Below are 27,160 nucleotides of genomic sequence, written 5' to 3' on the forward strand. Positions count from 1 at the left end.
AATCCCTGATCCAGTACCTCAGGAGGTAATTATGACCTACCACTGAATTTCCAGCCTTGTGCCTTGTTCTGTGGTAAACTGAACTGGGACCTGAATAATTGCAAATGCTGAGGGGAGAGCCTTTCTTGTCAGGATCTGTCTGTGTCAGTCTCCAATGTTTAAGAATCCATAAGACAGAAAAGAAAATATCTGGGATGTGTTTTCTCTTTTCAGGTGCTAAAGAGATGGAAATGAAGAAAACAAAACCACAAAAAACTCAAAATGAAGATAGCATCTGGCTACATGGACAAAATTGGTAGGTAGGCCACTGAAGAGAAATCGTTTTAGTGATCCAGATCATTTTAGTTCTCTTATAGTAGAAAAAAAAGTTCAATCTTCTATTAATATTATTGATTCAATAAGTAACATGATATTTTATCTCATAAAACTACAAGCTGTAATGGAAGTTTGCAGTACGGTTGAATGCTGGTTCAGTTCAAATATGTGTATCTTAAGCTTGTTTAAGGAGATGTACAAATGCAAAATCTGTAACACTGGTGTTGTATTTATAGTTTGTTTGCACAAGAACTCTAGTGAGTACGCACTGTTTGTTTAGACAAGTGCTACTGGATTTCGGAACTGGCCCTGCAGGTCAGTGTCAGCACTTTGCAAGCGCTGCTGGAAACCATTTCAGGAATTTTCTAACCAGGACTGCAAGTCAGGTTTTCCCATATTTGCCAAAGAATGTAAGTGAAAAAACAAAGATGTCACTGTTGTCTTAATTTTCATGTTTTGTATTTGAAATACAGCAATAACTTCTCAGCGTCTTTGTTTATTGCTCTTTCTGCAAAGTAGGGTACATCAATTTTCTCTGCAATACGTACAAAAATACATACTCCTAAACTGGCAGGTTTATAGTATCAGCAACTAAGTCTCACTGTCTTTTTGAAGATTATTTTCTCTCTTTTCTCTAGGTGAGACAGTTGTTTGGCCGCAGATAGAAGAATTGTTGATATTGGAGATAATTCTCGTGAGTTTAACATTGCCTTTATTTTATTGATTTGAAAATTGAGACTATTTGAATAATAAGTTAATTGTATGCAAGTACTTTTCTTGGATTCCAGAGAACTGGAAGCTACCCATAAAGATACTCAAATTTGGTTTAGAGAATGGCATCTGAGGTAATACTGTTGGAAATAATCTGGAAGGAAGCATGGCTTGGTGACATGGATGGATGATTTTCAGTCCTTCTTGACTTTCACGGGCAGGACATGGGCTTTAGGTTATTTGAGCAAGAAGTGGATGTGTATGTTTGTAAGGACTTATATACATTTATCTTGGACTCAGATATAGAGTAACTTGTCTCAAGTTTTGATATCATCACAATTTTTCTGGGTGTGATCAAGGTATTCAGAGCAGATTTCTGGAGATGCATGTATACAACAGGCACCTAAGATCACCACCACTACTGCCCCCTGCTCACCAAAACTCACCCCACAAAGTAAAACAATCCAAGGAACACCCCCCCACCAGAAAGATTCACTTTTTTCTAACTCTATTTTGTTGTAATTATATTCTAAATATACTTCAATTACACAAGTAATCCCTGACCTTGTAAATTCAGTTTACTTCCAGAAGTAGATTAGGTGCTTCTTCACGTGAATTTCACAACAGCTGGCTGTCTGTAATGTGCTTTAAAAAACAAACAAAAAAGAAACCACTCAATTTTTGAGTATCTAGATTGACATATTTAATTTTAGTATATTTTAGTTTCAGTATCTCTCTGTTCTAATGGACATGTTCTCCCTTCAGGATTATGTTTGCCTTTTATTGCACATTCCCTCTTTTTTATCGTGTGAGAAAGGAGCAGGAAAATACCTGGGTATCTGTGCAGAAAGATTCACTTTGGTAGAGCCTCATGAAAAGTTTGTTTTTCCAGAGTAACTGTGCAAATTGCAAGACCCAAAGAAACCACCAACTTCCCATCTAACAGCTACCTGCAAGGGAAAACAAGCAGATGCAAACTTGATCTGAATTTCTCTGAAGCTTTTCCACCTCCCTGGTTATCCCAAAGATTGAGCTAAGCAAGAGGCTTAGAACTGCAGCAGTAGCGTCTGCAAGCATAACGTGTACCACTGCTTCTAATTCCGCTTTGCACTTTACATATATTGGATTAAGTCCTTCTCTATGTAAGGCTGTCCAAGAAGGGCATTCCTTTAGGTTTTCTCCAGAGCTCCCTCTGATAGAAGCTTTCCGGTTTCCCTACCTGTACCTCGCTCATTACTGTTGCCATCTGAAAGTTGCCTTTTTGCTTTACTTCTTGCTGAATCTTCACAGATTTGTGGAATCTTTATTTTCTGCATCTTAAGCCCTCTACTATGTGTACTTTGAAACAAAGACAGACTGTTAATATCTCTTTGCACCAGACTTTCACATTCTTGATGACTTATATTCGCTGTCATTATTCTTAGGCATAACAAACCTGTTTGCTCAATCTGTACTCAATTTTTTTTATGTTATGCAACACTGCTTTCTGTCACTGCACCCATTGAAATTGTATATGAATCACACAATTCCTGGGAATCTAGGTAGAAAAAACATCTTTGTAAAACTTTCAAGTCTTTAAATTATGAACAGATGCATCCTTTCCTTATTCAATCACATCACTTTTTGCTGGAGAAAACTTAATATCCTTGGGATGCTGTGTTCTACAGATCAATTACAAACTAGTTAACAAGAACATTTCAAGTAATCTAATTTTAATTTACATAACCTTTGAAAATTGGATTGTTAAGGGTTATGAATTGTAATGTATGCATAGAACTGGGTACATCCTGGCTTAAAGTGCATGAATCACTTGATCACTAAAGAAAGTGCAGTATTTTATCTCATCTCATTGTGAGCGTTTGCTGAGGATTTATTTGGAAGCACAACCTGGAAGTAGTAAACTGCAAAGTGTTTCAGGAAAGAGTTAATTTCTTAATAGTATTTGTTTCCCAACTCCACGTTAGAAAGGAACAAGTAAGAACTTGTTAACTGGAGGAGGTGGGAGGGCTGTGGATTTGTAGGCAGAGCAGGTGATAATGTAACTGGGAGAGATTAGACTAATTATGTGAAACTGGCAATTGACTGCCAGGTGTGCAAGATACACAGCAGGGGAGAGCAAAGGGGCAGTTGGTGGGGAGTAAGCAAGCATGAACTTTTAGGTGCCCTTTGAAGCACTGGGTGATCGTAGTTCTTGTTAGCAGTTTGTTCAAGATGGGTTGCATGCATGAGAGGGAAGGACAAACTAGTAGTAAAAGAAGTTGTCTGTGTTTTTACAGATTATTTTCCAAGTGTGATTTCAAGCTTTGGTGTTGCATCTGAACGTTCCCTAATACTGTGTGTCCATCTGATAGTCAGGAGATACTCATATATCATTATGAATGAACGAGAATTCCACTTTGTGGTATTGGTATAATATCCTTGAAAAAATGTAAGTTGTTTTCTGCTGTTTAAAGATCAGGTTTCATCCCATCTGGGACTACTGCCTTTTGGACAAATCCTTCGTATTAGCTACAGCTTGAAATAGAATGGGGATTTGTGGGAAAACTTCTGTTACTCTCAAATCCATGTGCTGAAGAGTAATTCAGTCAGTACATATTTTAATACAAATTACAGCATCCTGAGGAGCAACTATAAATAAGCCTCTGCTGCCGTGTGCCTAACAGGCAGATGAGTGTTGCGCTCTCACTGAGCAGCTCCATAATTGAGAAACAGATGCTCCTAAGTTCTAGCCCTGATTCCGGTCTTTGCTTCATATGCTTGAATGATTGCCTATATCAGCGATTTGAAATTAATCAGTTAGTTACTGTGAATGTGCAGATGACGTAAATGTGCTGCAGAAAGTGTTTAAGGAGATATTTCATTGATCTACTTCTTTCTCATCAGACACGCACAGTGCAAAATGTTGAAACATACCTGGGTAAACACCAGTTTCACTAAAGAAGGGATGTTAATATCTGGGTCTCTGTTCTGTTCTTTTATCAAGCATAGTGTGAATATGGATGCTGCTGTTTTCAATATTTTCCTGTAATGAAATCTTTTACTTATTCGATAGGTAATGTAGATGTTTTTAAAATCTTAACCATCAGCTAGGGTTTTATACTGTTCGCATCTGCTAGTGTAGGTACATTGAGCGGAATATTTCCTTTTACATCGCTATAGTGTTTGTTACCAACATGAATAATTTTTACCATAGATGAAGACGATGTAACAATAGAATGAAAATATATCACTTCCACAGTAACAGAAAGCAAAGTAAACAATACATATTTATGATTTTCAAAGGAATGGACTCTGTATGCTGGAAAAAGAACCGATAAACTCATATGCACTTCATCATGTGGTTTTTCTGGGGTACATTGTAAGACTGAGAGCAAACGTAGACATCTCATGTACTTAAAAGAAGAGGTTACCTTCCCTAACATTTCTATAACAGGGGTGTTCGTCACATTTTCAGCAGTTGTCAAAGCATTTAGTGAATTGCGAATGCTGGAATTATGGAGTATTTCAGGAAACAGGAAGTAACTTTAGTATTAAAACATTAATATTCTTTGGTAAGCAGTTAATAACTTGACTACTGGATGCTTAAAACATAGTTCTTTTAATTTAGAAGATGTACAAAGAAAAGTATGTGGCTTCCATTGTCTTTTGGGCAAAAATTGCAGCAGTTTCCCGAATTGCACACAATGCAGAGACATCTGGTGGCTGAATATCCTAAATGTAGGTAAATAACCAAATGGATCGCGTACCTGCCCAAGTGCTGGATAAATGCTAAGTAAATTCCAGTCCAGCAAATGCCTGAGACTTAGCCATCCTGTATAACATCTGATGTGAATTCTGGAAGAGAGTACTGTCTTGTGTTTAGACTCAGCTACATGAGTAATGAGCTCCACAATGTCTATTTGGATCTTGCAGAGGGTTTCAGGGAACAGGGCAAGTTGATAGAGAATTCTCAGTAGCTCTCAGGATCTGTTGTAATACAAACAGAAACACACAGCCTGGGAATGGCTTCCCCTGAAATATGGTGATCAGGATATCAAGTTGCAGCTGCTAAAAGCATTTTTGCCTCAAAGAGAAAGCTGCAGGTGTTGCCTATATCCCAGGATTGTAATGCTTGTGGTGCAGGTGTGAGTGAAGTACAGTCTTTCTGTTTCAGTGCAGTAGTGTTTCTGTGATGTTTCCCTGCTTCCTTACTGGTATTTCCATTATGTATATCTAACTATGATTGCTTGGTTTCAGCCTCTGAAGTTTGAAACTTCTTGTTCCTCTGGACCATGTATTATGGAGCTAATAAGAAACCCAAGATTTCATCTTGGAATGTGAGGTAATGTAACAAGGGAGGGGAGGGATGGGGTGCAACATGGCTTTCTTGGTGGTATGGAAATACCAAGAGTGAAGACTTTACTTTTATCATTTGAGAATTCTGCTATGTACTTCACTTCTCTCAAAGAAAACTTGTTTAAAGAATTTATAATACATCAAATGTGTATTATACTGGAAAAGTGACAGCCTAGGTACCAATTACAATTCACTTTAAACTATGCTGAACCTGGCCAGTCAAGGCCAATTCTATGATCTTTATTTGTTATGCAGCTTGAAACTTTTTAAGGAAGCAAAATGGTGTACTTTACCTTTAGTCTTACAGAATGCGTGTTAACACTGTCAAATAGTCTAGGTGTGTAGTTTCTTTTTCATTGTTTTTTAAATTTATTTTGGGGGATTTTTGGCTTATCTGTTCTTGGGTTCATAGGAGTACTAGTTTCTGAGAATAGTACACTTAATGTAATACTTAAGAATTACTTTCTATGGCTATAAAAGCTAAATGAAAAGTTCACAACATTCTCAAACTTAGTATGCCTAATATTTATGGTACATACAAGTTAATGTATTGTGAGTCCCAAACATGGATTCAGAGAAAGTATAAGTCTATCATTCTCAGTCCTCTGCATGTCTGGTTTCTGTTCTTTGTACACAAAACTCTCACATCTTGATTTGGTTGTGTTTTTCTTTTTTTTTTTTTTTTTTTTTTTTTTTTTTTTTTTTTTTTTTACTGTTTAATCTTATCCAGAATGCTTGAACATGTTGATGGTTCCTTTTCTTACAAACAAGTTCTATTCTGTGGGCTGGTGAATTCCTAGCAGAGCACATCTTCTTGATTCATTTGAAAATGGAACTTCTTTTCTAAATCAAGCCATGTTAGTAATAAGATATACGCCCCTAGCTTAAAAATATGAACTGAATTCTATTATTAAATTAACTGAAAATTAATTCAAACAACAAAAGAATGCTGAAGTATATTATTAATGTAATTGCAGCATTACTTTAAGCACAACTACCTTGTTGTAAACTGTAATGAAGTTAAGTTTGCAGAATTACCTCTAGAAAAAAAGCACACCCCATCACAGGGAATTAGAAAGAACTCGAAGGAATGTTTCTGAAAAGGTATTCCAGTATGTCTTTACACGTAGGTTGTTTTTTTTTTTTTCACTTCAGATGGAGGCATGTGGAAATAATGAGTTGAAAACCAAACTGAAGGTTTTTTGTTGTTGTTGTTGTGTTTTTACCACAGTTTCAACTTTTTAAGGCTATGGTTCAACTTTTGGTCTCTTCTATTTGCAAATCATTGCTCTTGCCTCTGGCAGTCAAGACCAACTTCTGAGTCTTGAGATGTTAGTCATCAAATCTGGTGATCAGATTTTCATTTCATTTTTGGCTTTTTCTGCTTAGTTGTATTCAAGACTGTGTCAATCAGTGCCAATCTAAACTGCCATTTGGAAATCAGTTTGCCTGAGAATTTGTACAAGCTGTTCCAACGAATGGCCAAAAATAGATGTAGTAAAATGTAAGCTGTAAACTTCTATCAGAGTAGATGTGTGAAAACTCAGCTGTGGACACCTATGTGAAGTTGGAGTTCAAATGTACTGAGTAAACTTAATACTTGGTTCATTTTGAAACATACAGACCATGGACCTGCTTGGGTTTCATATTAGAATTTAGATTATGTTTATGTCAGCAGATAGAAATTCTAATGATGCATAATGAGAAAATAACCCCTAATAATATGCAGAGTTCAAATACAGTTTAAAAATGGTAGCTGAGCTATAAAAAATGTGAAATAATCTCTATGTGTAGGAATGTGCCTCTTCAGGCAATCCAGGGAATCTCCCCAGCAGTAGTGTTATCCCAGAGGTCACTAACCTTCAAACAGCCATGTGTCATGCTGCATTTCTCTCCCTTAAATTAGAAACTCAGCAGAATCTACTAAATATTGCCTACTTCAAGCCAAAAAGTTGATCAGCTATTGTGCAAGACACGAAGTCTCCAGTCCTGTGACAATTCAAGGTTCAGTGGTACCAAGAAGCCAGAGTCTCCTGCCTCTGTCTGTTTTGCTTTTGAAGGTAGTTGTCCCTTGCTCCCCAGTAAATTGGGGATTACTAGATCCAACAGGTCAGGCACTGCTTTTGGACTGGGTTGATGTTTGCTGCTTTAGAAAATGATCATAGCTGTGGTTAGGTGTTAGTGCCGGAACCTGCAGCTGGAGGTAAAAGAGAATCCTTCCTCATAGCCTCAGATACCAATAAGATGACTGTTATGACGTTTTTCATTGAAGGAGTTCAAAGAGTTTGAGAAATATTATGGTTCAGATCATGCAACGAAAATCTATGTATACTGCAAATACTTAATAGATTTCTGCGATGGTATTATGTACTGATTTTTCTTATGGTTCAGAAATGTTTTGTTTAATTAACTGCTCACTTTCAGTATAAAGAACCCCTTTTGGCAGAGTGACTCCATGTGAGATCCTCTATCAGAAAAAGTTTTTGCCAAAATAATAATTACCGTTTTAAAACTTGTGAGTCTAAGAGGGAATACCTCTTGCTCCTGTTGAGGCATGCACATTATCTGCAATATTCTTCTTTTAGCGCAGCTTTTAATTTATTTGGCCCATTTCATGACAGTGGTATGATTTCTTGGGGAGAAGTATGGGGATCACTGAAAAAAAAAAAACAAAAAAAAAAACCACCTTTATGATGTTTCCTTATGAGAAAAGCTCAACTTCAGAGAGCAAGAGTTGGCCTATGCAGAGCTCATGGCAAAATCAGGTTAGGTGTAGAACCTGAACGTTGTAGGTCTTTTCTCCCTCGGTCACCTTTCTTCCTTCCCCCCTCATCAGTACAGCCTTTGGAGCTGGTGGGAATCTGAATACTTGAAGAAATTCTAACAACTCTGGAAAAGGTTATGAATAAAAGCAATAAGGAATGCTGGATGTGAGAAACATGGCTTATGAAACGCTGAGAGAAAAATGTTTGTGGGATATGAGGAAAGAGGGAGAGCTATAAGAGAGAGGAGTCACAACATCTGCAAGTCTTCTGATTGGATTTCTCTAATACCAAAGAGTAAGGAAAGGCCTTGACATACAGAGCAACTAAAATTAAATGTGTTGATAATGCAGATGTAATGATTTACCCAACTGTTTGAAAAAGTTCCTGGTGCCTGATCTAAAATGCATTAAGTTTAAAAAGAGTCTTTAATGGGCTTTGGATTGTACCTTGAAAGACTAGACCTGCCTTCAGTGGACGATCCCCATTTTGTCTGTTTGCTCATTTATAAAACTTAACACTTTATTTTTGCCCCTGCCATTTCAAGAGAGAATGTATTTACAATGATACCATTAGGATGCACCATAAAGTTTTAGGTGAATTAAGAGGTGCTGTATTCAAAAAGCTATTTTCAGTAGCCAGAGCCTGGTGGTCATCCCCTGGTTTTTAAGAAAATGTTTCTCCATGTGCCTCCATGCTTTCATACTTGGAGAGGGAAGACTGTGCAGTATACGGAGGTAGCAGTTTTTGCATTTAGTTGCTATCTCTGTAAAGAGGGTTTTCTCTTTGGATTTCCTCCTATTGTTTATATTTTTCCACAGCCAGGCTTAGCCAAACAGCTTTGGCTATGGCATCATGCTTTCAATCTGATGTGTGCATACATCATATTATATATATTTTAAAGATTTTAGTGGCTTTTATGGCTTCAGAACTACTTTTCATGAATAACATCGAAGACAAATATATCTATCTCTGCATTGTTCCTGTGCTTGAATGGAAAGCTGGAAAAAACACCAATTTAGACTGCAAGATACTGGAAGCACTTCTACTGTATATGGTGTAATAGAACAAGAGATTGAACCTCATCTCAAGTATGAAAGTGTGATTTATTTCCCAAGTGTGACCTCAGACTTCGTTTCAGATGGTATCTTTTGTGTGATATTGTATTGACTTGTTGATTCTTCTCCCATTCTGTGTGTTTTTTTAAGCAGTAGTTATTTTAATTCTGCAGAGGAGAAGAAATATTGATCTTTTAGCATGATTCAATAAATGAAAGTTAGATAGTATAATCATAATTCTTATAGTAGATTTCCATATATTCCTACGAATTTTTTTAATAGATTGTATGACTGAAGGGAAACAAACCAGGGTGGGTTTGGGGAAGGGCTTTGTTATTAGTGGCACCAAGGAGCTACTTGATACTCAGTACTAGATACTTGTCTAACAGGAAATTCCTATTATCATAGAATATTCCTAAAATAAACTTTAGTTCTCTCCTGGAAGAATTTGCTCATGGAGACTGTAAGACGTATGAGCTTTGTTTGCGTTTGTTTGGTTTGCTTTCATAAAGCAGTTTGGAATTGTAAACCCAAGTGTAATCAAGTTGCATGACTTTTCTTTCAATGCTATAATTACATTCAGATGTGAAGTGTGAATTGCTTTGACAGTGCTGCAACAACTTTTATTCAGAGCTTGGAAGCAAAAGGAAGAAATGAAAAATCAACTATTGTCTTTCACTGAGAATAATTACATTAGAGGTTCAGTCACTCTTATCCACCTAATACACTGTGGAATAGTGTTTATGTGCAATGGGATGTTTACAGTGAGCCATTTAAAATAGTAGCTTATTAGACCATTCCCTGATGCATGCTGCTATACCTGGGGAGCTTGCCAGATACCATCAGTAAAATGCACCATAAAAGCAATCTGAAACCTCCATTCTTAGTGGAATTTATCTGATAAATACCTTGCTAAATCCCAAGTGTTTCATTCATCTTTTTAAAGTGTGATACACTGATCTGCTCATCTGTTTAGCCTCACTGGCAGCATATTCTCTAGAGGTTAAAACACATAAGGCAAGATATATCCATTCACTTTAATAGAGTTATCTCGGGAAGAATGAGGCCTACAGAATCACTAATAAACATGACCTTAGTGGAGTAGATCTCATGATGAAGATGCGTGCACGGTTGTGTTGGTAAACTCCGTTTCAAGCACAGATTCACCATCTCTGACCATTTTCATGTCAAGTAAAATCTTATCAAGAAAAGAGCCTGTGTATCTAGAAAACATAACTTTTAATAAATATGTAACCAATCCTTTTTACCTGCTTCTGCCATCTGCAATGAGTGATAGTGGAGTGACAACAGATGCATAATCCTTTAATGTCTTTATAGGACTAGTAATTATTTTGCTGTCAAAGCTATGTGGAGGGTAGATAACATTTAAGACAGAATTTGTTTAATCACTGTTTCATGATTTTGTATTTGATTTTCATTCCATTTCAGAAGACAACTGCAACAATTCTAAATACTTCTCATAGAAGAATTCCAATAAATTTATGTTTTGTAAAAGAATATTTCAGCCAAAAATCAAATTATGTTTCTGTTTGAAGAGCAAAATAGATTTGATTATTTTTGTTTAAGTATCCAAATGTTCCATGTTGGTGATTTTGCTGGTGGAAAGAATCTGTAAAGTCACAGTCAGAAAAGGTGTTCTTTTAGCTCTCTCTTTATGTTTAGGTCCTTATTTCTTCTTATGTAGATGGCTACCTTCCATTCCCACACAATTTCAAATGCCTCTGCTTTCTCTTAGATGTTTTTTTCCCATCCATAAGATATTTGCTTTTCTCATAAACTAGATTAAGTAGACCTCTATCTTCAGACTGAATGAAGAGGAGATAGTAGGAGCTGCTGACATCCTAATTAAACAGAGGCACATAGTATTTGGCTGTCCTTGAAACAACGGAAAGAGCAGCTGTTGTATGTTCTGAATCCAAACAGCAGGGTAAATCTTCAGTTCTGCTTCTATCCCGCTTTAATTAATACATCGCAATATAAAAGTGGTATGTTGAAGGCCCCCTTTTGCTTTTTCTTCAAGACTAGTAGTAACCAAGTGAGTAACTGCATAACTCCTTTCTGCACTGTTTAGTGTGTGTGAGGTCCCCTAAAATTTGGGAAACAAAGACATACCATCCAGAAATCAGTTTTGTTCTAAGAATGTGCTTTTACAAGTTGAACAGAAGGTGATATATTTTGTATCTTATTCAAGGTGTCCTTTAGGATACTTACCTTGAACAACAAAAAAAGAGCTCGATTTCAATGTGAACACAAAATTGTGAATGCTTTGTAAGGTAGAAATCCTTAATTTCAGCCCAGAATGAAAACTTCTGCCATCCGTTCTGAAGGCACGTCTTCACAATAGTTCTGTCATGAGATAGATGGGACAATGGACCCTGTCTATTCCAATCTGTGGGACACTGTAATTATAGGAGGAGTTAGATCTTCATATGCTAGTAAAAACACAGGTGATATTTCTAGTTTGCATGTAATGAAGTATGCTCATAGTACACCTTATCAAACATATTCTTTACCAGCAGTACTGGAGAGTAAATTTCTTGTGAGCACCTCCAGTCCAGTGTTATGTTAACCTGAGCAGAGGGAAGTGGTTTCCAAGCAAAATGGCAGCTATGCATTCTGGAAGTTCTGGTGAATCTTTTATCAAGACAGCTGGTTTGATGGGCTCCAGTGTGGGGTTTAGGCTCCAAATTAAAGACTTGAACATCTTATATAGAAGTGACTGACCTACATCTGGGCTAAAAACTTTTGGGAGATGAGCTTCTTACTTTGTCTGGGTAAAATCCTCCAGAGGATTTTGTTTCATTCTCACGAATCACATGGAAAATCTACTAGAGCTGTGTGAGAGCAGTCCTTTCCTTCTCAGAGGCTGTACTGAGAATGAGCCCTTTCCTTCAAAACCAGACACTAGATCTGGATTCTGAATAAATATCTTGTGTACATATGTGACTCTCTAAAAGGGTCCATTTTTAAGCAGTGTGGAATATCTGAACTGAGATCAGTCATATAGGTTGAACTAAGAGATGTATTAGGCCTTGAGTGTGAATTAGTGTCAAGGACAAGATTTATAGTAGCCTTTCTTGTTAATGAATTACATAGTCTTTATTTTTGAACATTATAGATCTGCCGAACTTAAGGAACTAATTATACTTTACACCCAGAAGAAAATGGAGAAAATAAGTGGTACTTTGAAGGGTGGGGATTCTGGTTCCAATACAGATTGTTACTGACATTACATGTGTGAAATTGCACCGAAGATGCTGATAGACAGAATATGTGTTGTAAGTAGCTACATGCTCTAATCAGTGATGGTTTGGATGTTTATAAAAAAGAATAAAATTGAAAGCCAGTGCTCCAACTGTTTATCAGTGCAAATCCATAGACAGACTGTTAGAGGAAATAGCTATTGAAATGGCAAAGGATAATGGGTCTACTGCATCCCTGCCTGCAGGTTATACAATTTTCCACTTTGTCACTTCACTTAGAACTTCTTTTTAGGTCTTAAATGTCTGAAATGTGTATGTTTTTACAGGTTTCTGTTTCTATTTTTGCTTATAATGAGAACTGCAAAACAAAAGAGCTAGAGAATGTCTAAGCATTCAAGGCTTGGTGAAAATACTTTCAAAAATTATAATTTTGATGCGACGATATTCTATCACATAGTAGCAGTTATTTTAATAAGTTTTAGAGCCATAGCCAGCGAAGCTGATGTTTGTAGCCATGACGCTCGTATCACAGGCCCTCTGGATTGTTCAGGCATCAGTGGGAAGAGGTGAGGAGTAGCAGCCCCTTGAAACTCAGTGTGGAGAATGTTCCCAGCTTAGTTAACAGCTACACTTCTGAGGGAAGAGGTAATCTACTTCATAGTGTGCTGGGAAATGCATTCACAAAATTAGATGAGAGCTGGAGTGTATGCATTACCGCTGCCTGTATGAGGCTAGCTGAAAAGCATTTATTATGGGGGAGGAGGGAATTTAGCTCAAACACCTAAAATGAGCTTGATTTTCACTTTAGCTTTGTAGCTCACCTTTAAGAGAAAGCAGAACGCAAGTGGCTGCCCAATGAGTGATTCTGTGCCAGCTGATGTGGAATGTAAAGTCTTTTATGTAATTAAAAGCAGTGATGTAAAACATCTGCTCATGTCCCTGTTTTTTCTATTTCACTGTTGTTCCATAGTGAATGCTTTTAAATTTGATTGTACATTTTACCATGTAGTATCATATTTCCAGAGTTATCTTTCTCCTTCTCCTTTCTCCTTTTTATATTTTTTGAGAATCTGGGGATTTTTTTTCCATAAGACTTTGTCTAGTGTCTGTTTAAAAAATATTTGTGTTTGAGGTTGCTGAGAGTTGGTTGCTTTTTTTTTGTATGGGGAGAATAGTAGAAGTATTAGATGCTATAAAAGAAAAAAAAAATCTCGAGGAGAAAATATTTTAGGAAACGTGTGCCGTGATTAAATTTGCTGAAAAGGTATTTTCTATTTTTTTTCTATGAACAACTGCAATTCAGGTGTGCTTTATGCCTGTTAGAAGAAAAAAGTTGCTAACTGAGCTGCAAGATGCATGCTCCACTGGTATGATCATGCGAATCTGCTGTCTGTACTGATTCAGGGTCTGATTGCTTCTGTTTGCTTGGTCAAAGAATGACAGCTAGCCCTAGAAGTTTGTGGAAATTGTTCACTCTCCCTCAAAAAGCAAGGGGCTACGTTAACTTCCAACCATAAGGAGACTCTAGAACATTAAGGTAGATATAGACTCAGGGAAATTCACTTTAACAATAGCAAGGAATTTTACACGCTGAGGGTTTGCAGCTTTCTATGATGAATAATTGTGTGTATATCATTTTGACTGTGAACAACCTAACCCCTGTTCTGGATGCTTGGATTTAATATGAGGAACACAAGTGTTCCCTCTGTCAAATATTTTTAAGACCAAACTTTTCTGATTAGCCTAATACTAACCTTGATCATATCCAGACTTGCTGTTGTTGATAGCTTAAACTGCAGCTCTTTACTTTGCTCTCTGCACACCCTCCCCACAAGGAAATATGAACTTTGGATCCATCAAACTTTCATTAAAAGCCTTGATATGGTTTTGTTCTTTTTGCAAATTATCCATTATGACAAATTAAAAGAAGGAAGGGGAACTGTTAACAGGATTTTTTGTTGTTGTTCCTCGTTTAATTTTAGGGAACTATCCTTTTAATTTCCTTAGAAGTACCTAGGAGCTAGACATTTGCAGTTAAATAATTTTTTTCTTTAGGGCTTAATGGGTTATGAAAATATTTAAATGGTTAATCAGACAGACTTATTAGTAATGGAGAATGTTTAAAAATGTAGTAAGTAACTTCAAACTCATTTACCACTTAGAATCTTTGGAAGGTTATAGATCTTTAACTACCCAGTAAAACTATTGAGAATTTACTGATCACTGTTTTATTGGTATTATAATGTAACTACTACTTTGAAGTTTCATTACAGACTGTTGAAGCTTTTTACAGGATGACAGAATATCCATGACAAAGTATCTATTTTACATTTTGAATATTACTTTTAAGAAATCCATAAGATGGAAGCAATATATAAATGTATTTTAGGTAACAGAATAAGAAATTAAAATAAACTAGAAAAATAAAAACTAAAATTATGAAATGTCAACAGATAACAAAGTTTAAAAAAATGCTGAAATGGGACATTAAATGAAAATATCACAATTATGTCAGTGTTATTAACTTGGGAATAAACATTTTATAGTTGTGTTATATCACTAAGAACAGGAGAGGAATTAATGCTGAGGGTTAAAGTTCTTCTGGTCTCAGGTATAATTTCTTAGTTCAGTTTACCTCCAATAAGTGCAAATTGTTGAAGTCTTTATGGTCAGAGGGTTTGGAGCAGTATAAACAGGAAAAGGCTTGTATTTAAGTAGTGGGTAGAGCCACTGATAATCCCAATTAGAATTAGAGTAATTAAGACTACACTCATAATTAGTTGGACATGTTTTTGCACAGCTTATTGGATCAGACCAGTTGTCCCAATAACTTGCAAGCTTAAATTTAGTACCTTGGCTTCATAGTAATGTAGGAACAGCCAGAGCTGTGCAGGTCCTTGGGTTCCACAGGCACAGTGGGAGCTGGATTGCACCGAACCCCTGGTGTTATGGGGCATCAGTTGTTCCAGCTGTAAAATGGAAGCAAAAGACCTTGACATGGTGTGACAAATTGCTGCTTATATGTGCTAAGTACTATCAGGAATATTTCTCCTTCCTCCTGCCGTTCCTAAATCCAGCTCTAAGATGTTTTGTTAAGTAGAACTGCAAAGGCCAGGAGGGAATGTAGGATTTTACTGTTTGTTCTGTTCATGGTGTTGTATAAAGTTAACTCTGTGCTGTCTGAGAATGAAATTATGAATATGATGCCTTCCATAAAACATGGTTTTCAGCTCAGAACAACAACCAAAGAATTTGAGATAATTGTGTGTACTGTCGTTTGCAATTACTTTCAATAAAACTGAATATTTGCAGCTTGTCTTGCACCAACACACTTCCAAGCTGCTGGCAGATTTGGTTTTGAACAGCCCATAAAATGGTCTGTGCCTTCTCTTAGGTCAACAAACTTTTCTTAATGTAACTTTTTCCCGTGCCATTACTCTTAAACTAGCTCAAAAAACAGACAGACATATATGTATATATTTTTTTTCCAACTACTGTAACAGTTGTAGTACCCCAGACTCTGAGCTTTGTTTCATCTGATCTCATCTAGTAGGTACAATGTTTATGTTGGTTTGCAACAAGTTCCATGTGTAAAGTCTTAATCTTTCATTTACTGAAGCCAATAGCATACGTGCCAAAACTTTGCGGTATGTTAGATGTGAAGACTATTTCCAGTGCATAAGGAATTTGCTGTTTTGTCCGTTTGCCAGGTGGAGGCGTAGCTTCATTGACAGTAGCAAGGGAGAGGAGTAGGAAGCCACCTCAAAGGGTTTGTTCTTTTTCATTAATAGCTAGTTAACACCTAGGCTCTTAAATAGTTGAAAGCTATTTAGCTGTGAAGGCTGATATTAAAGGGACCTAATTCTGGAGTAGTGCCAGCTAACTCAAGTAGCTTTGATATACTTTCAAGCAATAAGTTCAGTTGCCCCACAAACTCAGATGATTCTTGTTTGTATTTTTGTCTTGCTTCTTCCTGACATTAATTCTTTTTTTCTTCTTTCAGTATCCTTGGAACATGGAAAGCATGTGGACTTAGAATTCCTGTTTTTGTCCTCAGTATTTATCAAACAAACAAAGACAACCTCAAAAACCAACCAACCAACCAAAAAAACCAACAACAAAACCCAAACAAGCAAAATAAGAATAGAACTGTTACTCATATGCTAACTAGATCAGTTTGTGTTTTAGTTTAACCTTTTTCCAAATGAGAGAAAAAAAATCCTACCTTTATTTCTGATAGGCAGCAAAAGTGTACATGTAATCTGGAATTACAGGACATAATTCCTGTGTTAACACTGGATTTACCACTGTGTTGTATGTTGAGGGAAACAGGTTCTACCTTGTTGCTCTTACGGACTGGGGGACAAAGAGGAGACTCCTCATTAACTCTGATGTCTCATCCTCCAGTCTTATTTTAAAAGGTTGTTGAAGGATGTTGGTATGTATTAAAGAAAGTTTTTATGTCTCATTCTGGGTAGCATTTTCCTGAGTAATTTGGCTGCTATGTCTTGTTTTTATGAAAACTGGAAGTTTATCTTAAGTAGAGTATTTGGCAGAGAATATTTTTGATCATGTGTATGGTACCTGCTCTATGACTGACTGCCGTACTGACCCAGTGAAGTGTTGTGCTGCAGTTTTTTGGTAGTTAAAGGTTTCTGTCCTCTATGATGTTGTTAGAGCCCCTATCTGCAGGGAAGACCTGGAACTCACACAACCTCAGCTGTGAAGGTGAGCTCAGGATCTCTGAACAGCTGCACACAGAAACAAGATGTAATTGTCCCAAATGCTTCTCAGGTTGTACCGACCCAAATATGAACCATTACACAAGAAATAAATGGTTAGATCTCATCTTTCACAATCCTATCAGAGGAGACAATTTTCTATCAAAAATGTATTGAATATTAATGTTGGTAGAGCAAAACTAATATGTGAGAAGTTTCTTCTGGGCTTTAGAATTTGTTTGAAAATCAAATTAAGCCAGTGCATGCTTTTATGTGGTGAGGGCCAAGAGTCTGGGATTTTAGCTTTTTCTCAGGTAAAGCTCAAAATAAGCTGGAAACAAACTCCGTTATCTTCCCAATATGAAGGTGAGCATAGAATCAGTGATGCTGTATGTTTAATGCAGGTAGACTGGCAAAATGACAAGCATGTTCTGCAAACATTTAATTTAAGCCAAGCCAAGTGAAAGTCTGGGAGGGGAAAAAAGTATAACAAACATAAAGCAAGACTGCTCTGAACTCATTCTTAGTGTACATAAACTTGGGAAACATAGTTTGGAAAAGCATGTAGAATTCTTGGAAAACATAACTGAGTAATATGGGTGTTACATATGCTAATATATCTTGCACTTTGGACAGGATATGTGCTAGGTCTAACAGTTTCTTTGCCACTATTTTGTGGTTTCCAAGTTTGTTTTTCTTAGCAGCTATTGCTGCTCAGTCAGGACTGACTTTTCAGTTTGTGGTATTGATGGCTTACTGTATGGTGTCTGGATCTGGGGGAGAAGGGAGGATAATATGGCAGTTGACCACACAGGGACATTTAAATTACAGGCACTTAAGAGTGAAGAAAATGAAATAACTTGCATCCACTGACCAATGTGGTCTTCTAGCAGCAGTAATGCAAGGACTGCTCTGAAAGTAATGCCTCCTATCTTATTATTTTGGCCCACGACATCAGCAGTAATGTTGGTGGTATGGCAGTAGAGGTTGAACCTTCCCACCAATATTCCATTTTGTTGCCATGTGACAGATGGCAGCAGAGGGCAACCTGACAAAATGGCATCTGACATGGAAGTGCATATGAAGCAAATGTGTGTCACTGAATTCCTCCATGTGGAAAAAAATTCACCCACTGACAGTCATTGACCCTTGCTGAACATTTTTGGAGACCCAGCAGTGGATGTGAGCTCAGTGAGGTGGTGGGTCGTGCATTTCAGCAGTGGCGACAATGGGTCACCTCTGCTGTTGCAGATTTTTATGAATGCAGTGTGCAGACTCTTGGTCATTGCTGGTGAAAATGCATAGCTAATGATGGTGACTATGTTGCAAAATAGTGTTTTGCGGATGAGAATTTGCTCCATCAAATAGTGTTATCGTGCTCTTCGTACCTATTGTAGTTTCCATAGAAATAAATAGGAAGCATTACTTTCAGAATGACCTAGGAAGAGGAATTAAGAAAATATAACATTGAGGAAATTGTCACCCAGATGTTTCATTTCCAATCAAATGTCTTCATATGATGTTACACAGCCATAGCATAATAGCAAGTGGCTGCTGAAGCACTTTTTTAATGTTCTGAAGCTTTTGAGGTCTGATCTGAGCAGGGAAAACTAGAGGTAAGGAGGCTTTCAGGAGGTTAACATCCATGTATTGTCTCAAAATCCCACTGAAACCAACAATTTGGACAAACAGCAAAGAAACGTGGAGGGTGTTTAAGTTCTGGCAGTTTTCTCTACTAAAAGTTTTGCAGAACTTCGATTTTTGGAGTAGATAATCAAAAGGTCAATTTTGCTTAAACAAGACAGCCCAAACTGTCGGGTATTTACAATCCCAGGAAAAACAAATGGCCAAAGCAGGCAAAGGAGCAGGTCCCACAAGTAATCTCTGTTTGCTTTCACTGTTTTTGTCTATGTTCGTGTATTGACAGTGTCATTGTCCTGTTCAAGGTAATTTTTGCTGAGATGCGTTAGTGTTCTTGTTCAGAGATTTCTCAGAGGAGGCAACAAACGTGGCAGAGGCTTCATTCTCTAACCTGGATCTGGGTGACTAGCGCTGTACTATATAAGCTTGCACAACCCACAAGTTGCTGCAGCCAGCAGAGGGAGAAGCTGCTGTTCTCATGCAAGTCACAGGCCCTTGTCAGCCTCAGTGCCACCAGAAGAAATAACTGGAGATGCTGATGTTCCTGAAGCTTTGTACAGCTAACAGCCATTCACACTCAGTATGCCTCAGAAAATGAGCTTGAATGTCAGCTACCATTTTTAGCTCTGGCTTTAATGTAGGAGAGTTCCTGGTCAGAGCTAGTTGATAGTCCACGCTGAAAAATATGCTTAGATATTAGTCAGACATAAGAAAAGAATTCAGATCAATCCTGCTATTTCTGTCTGTTAATTTGCTTATAGCTCAAGTACAAAGGTCTTGAAGCCAGGTGAACCCCAGCCCCCCAGCACTCACCTCTCCGCAGCCTGGTTGTGATGCTGCTTATCCATCATGCAGAGCCAGTTGTGCAGGAACAACAAAGTGATGATGTTCACCAAAATCTGAGTCAACTGCCTGTTTTCACATTATAGATGGAAACCTCATGTTATACCCTAACCTCAATGTCAAACAATGTAAAGGCGAGTAGGATTCCTCTTATCAGCTGTCTTCCTTTTCAAGAGCTGAACAACAAATTGTACTTGGACCTATTCAGCCCTTGTTTTCCACCTGACCTTCGTTCATTCTCTAATATATATTTTTTAGTTTTTCCCTCTCTTTTTCCAATATCCCCTCGCTTCAGGGAGATTTGAAATCTTCACAACACGGTACCATTATTTTCAGCACATTTCAGCATAGCCTTAGTAGCCTGACACTTTAATGTGACTGTAGAGGTGCTATAGGTGACATCCATGTACAAACAAAAGAAAAAAAAAATATTTTTTCATACCAAAAATCGTATTTATTTTTGCAGCTTAGTTATATTCTAAGTGATCTCTTAGTGTTCATTGTATATATATTATAAATACTAATAAGCTTGAGAGCATGGAAGAATGGCATACAGGAGAGGTGATCAGAGAGTATTTCTAACCATTTGTTCAGCTGTCAAATCCTTTGAAGATGGCTTAGTGTCAGGCATCCTGTTACAGTTGCAACTCCTTCATGCTTATGCTTGTTTAATTTATTGCCCACCAGAAGTTGGCAGGAGTTGCCGCAACTTGAATGAGCTTGCACCTGGAGTTTTGAGCTTTTACCTAGGAAGTCTGCACAAAATCCCTTCCTCTGGGTTACTGAGGTGGCTTGCATCCTGTCTTTTTTCATGCCAGTATCAATATTATTAATATTGACTGCAGATTAAGCTTCTGTCTTCAAAGCAAGATAACTTCAGTTATGGTTGAAGTCTGCCTCTTTGCTTTTACTTTGAAGTTGGGCTTTTCTCTGGATGCTGTTTTCACATTGAGATATATTGTCATGTAAAGCCTACTGAGCTTTTCCCTGCCCATTTATTGTGCAAAGTGTTAAGGCTTGATTCCGTCCCCCCAAGCATTTCCTTAGATTTTGAATGTGTGCCTTTATAGACTTTACAAGATGAGTTACTGCACTAATCACTAAAATCAAACTAATGCTTAAGGTCTTTAATGTTTGGTCCCAAGAGCCATCAGATATAATACGTGAAGTTAGGAAATCATTAGTTTGATGATTGTGCAGAATAAAGTTGTTCCGTAGAGCTTTAAACCTTTTGTGAAGTGGTTTGCACTTCTTGAACATTTCTCTGCCTCACATCCCAGTACCTGTAGCGTTGTTTTCACACAGCCTTGATGAGTTGGGTCTCCAATAGCAATCAGTTTGAATGTTCATCTGTGTCTGACTGAAAGCTTTTTGATAGCTTCTCCTTTTAGTAAATAAGTCTTACTGTCCTAAAAGCCAAAATAAATAAAGTTATTTTTTGTTTGGAGACAAATGCAGCTTTGATCTTCAACAAGGTCTGTGCCCTGCTTAAATAAGAGTAGGGTATATTAATCAGAAATGCAGATACTGTTCTGCAGGGGTATTTGGTTAGGGACATATTTTGGGGAGGAGAAGTGAACTGAACATTCAGCTGACCACAGTGTGCTCTTTGAGAATTTACTTGCTGTGTTGGGAAAACTAACTGGTCAGGGAAACTTACAGTACCTGTCACGGTTGCTCTTTCAGAAAAAAAACAATCACTTCCATCAGCACAGCTATTTAAATAAACTGATCACTTCTTTAATCGATTTTGAGTGGTGAAAAGTTGCCATGGATACAAGATCCTGCAGCAATCAAAGCAGAAAGTAAGTTTGGAATTGGAAGTGACAGATTTATTCATCACATAGTTAACAAGCCTTTGAAGGGAAAGAGAGTTTGCTGGAGTCCTTAGGCTGTGTATGAAAAGATTGCAGAGAAGTATGCACAGAATTGCCAATAGGAACTTCAGTGGGGGAAAACTGGGTAATATTTGCATTACTATTACGCAAATATGCTTGCTTGAAACTTTTGCTCTGGGTGACAAAAACTTGGTAGTTTACAAACCTATTTCATTTGTCTGTCAGTTTCACTGTAACAAGCAGCCTGTTGGAAATTGCTGTGGCTTGGTGGAAGGTTTGAACTGTTGCAGCTTTGAAAGCAATTAATGCAATGAAACCACATTTGAAATCAAATAATTGAATCATTCTTTTGTTCTAAACAGTTCTTAGAGTCTTCCTTGCTAAAAATTATTATAATTCTGCAGAAAATTTTATTGGCTTTCAATGGGATCCTACTGAGCTGGCTTCCACTGTATTTTATATTTGCAAGTTTACTAAATTTTAGTGTTCATTTGCTGATCGTGCCACATAATGGTTTATTTGTTGCACAGAACTTAGCCCTTTGAAAGTTGTTCACTGAAACATGTGACAAGAGAAAGCAATCAAAAAGACTTCTCTTAGCTGTGAAAGGACAAAGTTTAAGATAATTATCAAGAAAAACTGAAGTGCTGCAGTCATGTTCATTCTCTTGTTTGAGCTTCTTCTTGTCATCTCAGGACTATACTGAAGTTAATTCTCTCTGTTATTTGGAGTCCTTTCTACCTCCTCTGAAACAGCCTTTTACTTTACCCTTCCTTCCCCTAAGCTGAATGTACATTTCATTAAAGGACATACAAAACAAACTTGTTTCCCGATTTCTCCCATATGTAAATGTACAATACTAACAGATGTTTTTTATTTTATTATTGTGAATCAGCATTCATCAAATAAAGCACGTTCCCTCAATTCAGTGTATGACTGGATTGAAGGGTTTTGTTTCAAGGTTTTGAAGGTTTTGATTCAAATCAAGAAACCTTTGTGGTATCATATAAACATGCAGAGGAAGTTGGTAAATTGATGGGATTTCTTTTTTTGTTGTTGTTTCTTTTAACTTTAAGCTTTACAGTAAAGATCGGAGATGCAAATTCACTTGCAAAAATCCCAAACCAAAATATTTGATAAATGCGCATGCAACAAAATAGCTATTTCTAACTGACCTACTCAGGGTACCTGCCTTACAGTTCTTGTGCAGCATTTGGTGGCACATGGTAAGACTTGAAAATACATAATCAATGTTTACCACCTGATCAAATTGACTTCCTTTAAATCAGCATTATATAGTGTTTAATGACACGTTCCTTGGAGAACCTCTCCAACGTGAAGAGGTTTGTTTTACTGCATTCAGTAGTACTTTTGGTCCCACTTAGTAATTCAACTCTGTGTTTACTGTCACAAAAATGAATTTGGTTTCTATGGCACCGTCAATTTGAGAATCTTGAGAATTACTGCTTTTGTGTTAGAGTTCACATATGCATTGTAAGCTCAAAAGGTGCATTACATTTTTACAGATGAATAGTGAACCAACTGGATGCTATTTAGTTTCAATGGACATAATCCAATAGAGCTGGCTTAATTAGTATAATATCTTATATCTTCCTTCTTAGAATTTTTAGGCTTCCAAATGAATTAAGTACATTTCAAAAGAAAATGTGTTCATAAAACTGTTTACATTTTCATTTGCTACTATTTCAGAAGCTAGTGTTATTCACAGTTCATTAAAATTTGGGTGGCTGCTCAGTGTTCTTTTGCAAATCCTTAGTGCTTCAAAGATAGACATGGGAGTGTGATTTATGGTGCTTTCTGTATCCTGCATCTATTTCTCCTTTGTCTTAATCCTCCCCTCGTGAAGAGCAATATGTTAAGGCTTACAGAACAATGCCAACAGCGAATATTAAAGGCTGCAGGGGACTGAACTGCATTTGTCCAAAATACAGCTAATCTTATGAGTAGTGTCTAAGAAGTCTGGGAAGGATAAAGGAAAGTTAATGATCACAAGATTGTTGCATGCCTATCTCTTCAATTATGCTGGTTTTTAGCCCCTGTAGCTCTGTGGAGAAGCTGTAGTTGTCCGTTGTCCCACATATATCAGCTCTTACATGAGCATGTCTGGTCTCTCTCAGTGCATAGCGAGCCTCATTAGCATAAACTCTTTTCTTAAATCTGGAATGTCAGATTTTGGGCAGCCAGAAGTGATGAATCTTTTTTCAGTCCTTCAAATAGGTTTAGTTTGGTGTTTTGATCTGAAGAAAAAGCACAGTCTATTACAGTGTGTCATTTATGGGGCTACGATGTCTTACACTACCCTGCAATACCAAATACAGCTCTGTCCTTCTTGCACAAGAGAGGATGGACAAGTGTAACAGAGTTTATCTTAATCTAATGTCAGCTCTTTCAGAAGTTTACAGAAGTTCATGTTGCATATTTATTTATGCAGTTTTTATTATCTTTCTATTTATAATATAATTATCTGAAATTTGATACCTCCTTAAGGAATGATATACTTAAGAAAAGTAATTTGAGTGCAACATGAAAATGTGGTGTTTGAATGCCAGTTTTCTTAGCTAAAACATGAGAGAACATTACAAACATGTCGCTGCTTGGCATGCTGGGAAAGCTTTTTGTAGTATTTGTTCCAGGTTAATTGTTACATGATAAAATTAAGACATTTTGTCTCATGATTTAGATCTACAGGAATTCTTTCTTCAGTTACTGTGTTAGCAAGTACAGCATGACCTTATTAAAATGGAAATCCTGTTAGTCAGTCCTTCATATCACAGTTACGAATCGCAGAGATTCACTTGAATACGCTGCGATAGGCAGTCAGCCTTGAAAACTCTGAATGTAGCTTACTTTGGTTATCCTTACTGCTTCTTAACATACAGAACTATTTTTCTGTGTATCCTCGGTGTACTTCATAAAATTCCTGAAATAAGAGGTCAGGTATGAGAATTAATTTTAATCTGCTTAGAAAACATAAAACAAACCCTTTTCCACAACTACCAAAACTGAACTGATACTTTTTTGAGAATATACAGTTGTATATATTACCTGATTGATCAATTCTCTACTTCTCCTCTTGAAAGCTTCTGATGAATTTAGATATAAAAGAAATGTTGTAGAATTTATTAACAGAGAAAAGAAAAGAAAAGAATTCATACTTCAGCAGTGGACTATAATTCCCGGGAAGGTAATGGAATTGCTGTTCCTTGAAGCCCCCAAGTTGATAAGTCCCAATTTGCTTCTTGCCTCTGTAAGACTGTGTTGAGGGCAGGCAGGTGGCTGCCATCGGTTTAAGCTGCACGCACCTGTTCATAGGTGCAAAACCTCAGCAAATTTTGATTTATAGCTATGCAGGCTCAGTAATTACGAGTAGATGGACAGTTACAGTTTTCAGTTAAGTCCTATTGTATCTGATTAAGCACTTCACCCTCTGAGGAATGATGTTGGAAGATAGTATTGGGAGTTGTATAAAAATTCTGATCTTTTTGTAGTGCTCTTTCAGAGGAGTCATTGTGAAATGGGAAATTTGTCCTGACGAACAACTGTCATCTGTTAATTCTGCCAGAAGTTAAGTACATTGCTGTAAAGCTGAAAGCACAAAAGGAATGAAACCAAACTCATTTCCTGTTCAAGCTGTCAAGTACAACTAGAATCTAATTTTTTTCTTTTTTTTTTTTTTAACTGACACCACTTTTTTGAGTGAACCTATTTAATGCTTCCTTAAAGGCTGAACTCTCGATTTCAGGAGAGATTGTCAGAGTGACATTTTCTGCTTGACAGCAGTGTGATGTTCATTAATATGACTGAGCAGATAATTAGACTGATAATACTAACTCAGATCTTGATCACTTTGGTAACAGCAAATAATGAAGCTGATAATTAGGAAGTGTAATTAGTAAAGTGGATATTTGTTCATGGAGACTAGATTAACTAACAAAAAATATTTTTAACAAGTTTTGCTGACATTCCCTTTTATATTTTGGTAGTTCAAAAAAATTCGGGGGGAGATGATAACCGTAAGTTATTAATAAATTCTGGGTGAGTCAAAAATGGTTGGGGTATGAAGTCACTAAATAATTCATTATATATTCAACTATTAATACTTAATTTTACATTTTTTAGATAATATTGAAAGACTCATTAGGAAAATAGATAAAAGTGGTTCAGAAAAATAAGTCACTTTGACTGTTAAATGTGTTATGATGCAAAGGTAAAGATTAATTAGTGAATTTATATAAACTTAATGGTTAAATTTGCCTGACTAATTTTGTACTTCGAAAAAATGTTTTTCCCAGCACTTCTTCATCTCTATAATGAGAAATAGCTGCTTTGCTTCTTTGAACACATAGCAAGGAGCATGTGAATTACTTCAAGATATTGTCACTTCCACATTTTCGTGCAGGGTTCTGTCAGGGCATTCAGCAAATCTAAACTACCCATCTTTCTGGATGCCCCTCCAGTCTATCCAGATTTCCCTCTTCATTAAGTTTTCCTAGCCTTCAAAATCTGTGCTGTCCTTCAAATCAGTATGTTGTAATTTTATTTATTTGTTGTTATGTAGGGAATAGCATGTATTCATAGCCTTTTAATTTCCTTCTGTTAGGGGAGAACCACAAGAATTTCTCCTGCTGTTAATTTAAAATTTGAGTTCATTTGCATAGATCAATTGTTTGATGTTTGCTCTCTCAGTTTTTAGAAGCAGGAAATTACTAGAAGGATTTGCTGCTGACACAGCAAATTTTAAATGGAAACTAGAGAGCATTTGTGGGAAATGTGTTTCATTAGCTGGAGTAGGAACATTCAGCAGAAACTTAATTTAATGAGTAACATTCATTCATTCACTGAAACTCATCACCTTAATACTCCATGATCTGCATGGTTAAAGAAATCAGCATGTTTTGAATGTTTAAAAAAATTACCAAGAAAGAAGAATTTTTAGAAATTACCTATAAGTGATAGTTCCTTAACCTGTATAAAATCGTAAGTAAGGCAGTCATCTAATAGGGAAGTCCTAGAGTGAAGTGTCCTTCTGAAACTTACAGGGAAGAAAATGAAAAGGTCTGTATGGTTGATTGTCTGTAAGTGAAGAGAAATGAACAATTTTCAATGGTAACAGACGTATTGCTGAGGCTAAACCTGTATGTGTGTGTGATACAAAATACAGCAGCACCTAAGCACAGCTATATGAATCAGTTTGTAGGTTTCCCTATATATTTTGTGATGTTTGCACTAAAGGCATGGTAAAACCATAAATGCAAGTGGAGTGTACTGATCCCTCCTTTCCAAATGAAAGGTTTATTTTTTCCCTTTCTTTTTTTTTGCCCCTGTTAACAGTAGGTAAGTACAAGTGACAAAACAAAGTAAACAGAAAAATTATCTTGATATTTAATGAAATTACAGAAATGTTGGATCAAGATAATTGAGAAAAAAAATGGTGCTAATGTACTGCATAGTTTGAGTCTACCTCTGGTATAGAGAACCGCCCCATTCTTTTATTGGTTTTATGCTGACGCAACCTTTGAGCTATGAAGGGTGAGGCTGAGCAGTTGTGCTCCTTGCATCCACTAACTTTTTTTCATATTCATGAATGCCCTGTTCTCTTCTTCCAACAAATTATTTTATGTCGATTTTTATATCCAATTAATTACAAGGCAGCCTTAGAAAATACTTTTTCCATCTTAATGTCGAGGGAAT

The 27,160-nt window shown here is 36.8% G+C and overlaps 1 long non-coding RNA gene across 2 annotated transcripts; it reads left to right on the forward strand.

Annotated features, from left to right (window-relative positions):
- Positions 214-16,832, forward strand: LOC110398744. 2 transcript variants are annotated; one of them, XR_002438590.1, is made up of 5 exons: positions 214-295; positions 954-1,009; positions 3,303-3,454; positions 5,263-5,347; positions 16,409-16,832. It is a non-coding gene; the product is annotated as an uncharacterized LOC110398744 (long non-coding RNA). The 2 variants fall into 2 exon arrangements; XR_002438591.1 differs by lacking the exon at positions 3,303-3,454.

The sequence above is a fragment of the Numida meleagris genome, chromosome 4 (genome assembly GCF_002078875.1).
Source record: "Numida meleagris isolate 19003 breed g44 Domestic line chromosome 4, NumMel1.0, whole genome shotgun sequence".
Lineage (NCBI taxonomy): Eukaryota > Metazoa > Chordata > Aves > Galliformes > Numididae > Numida > Numida meleagris.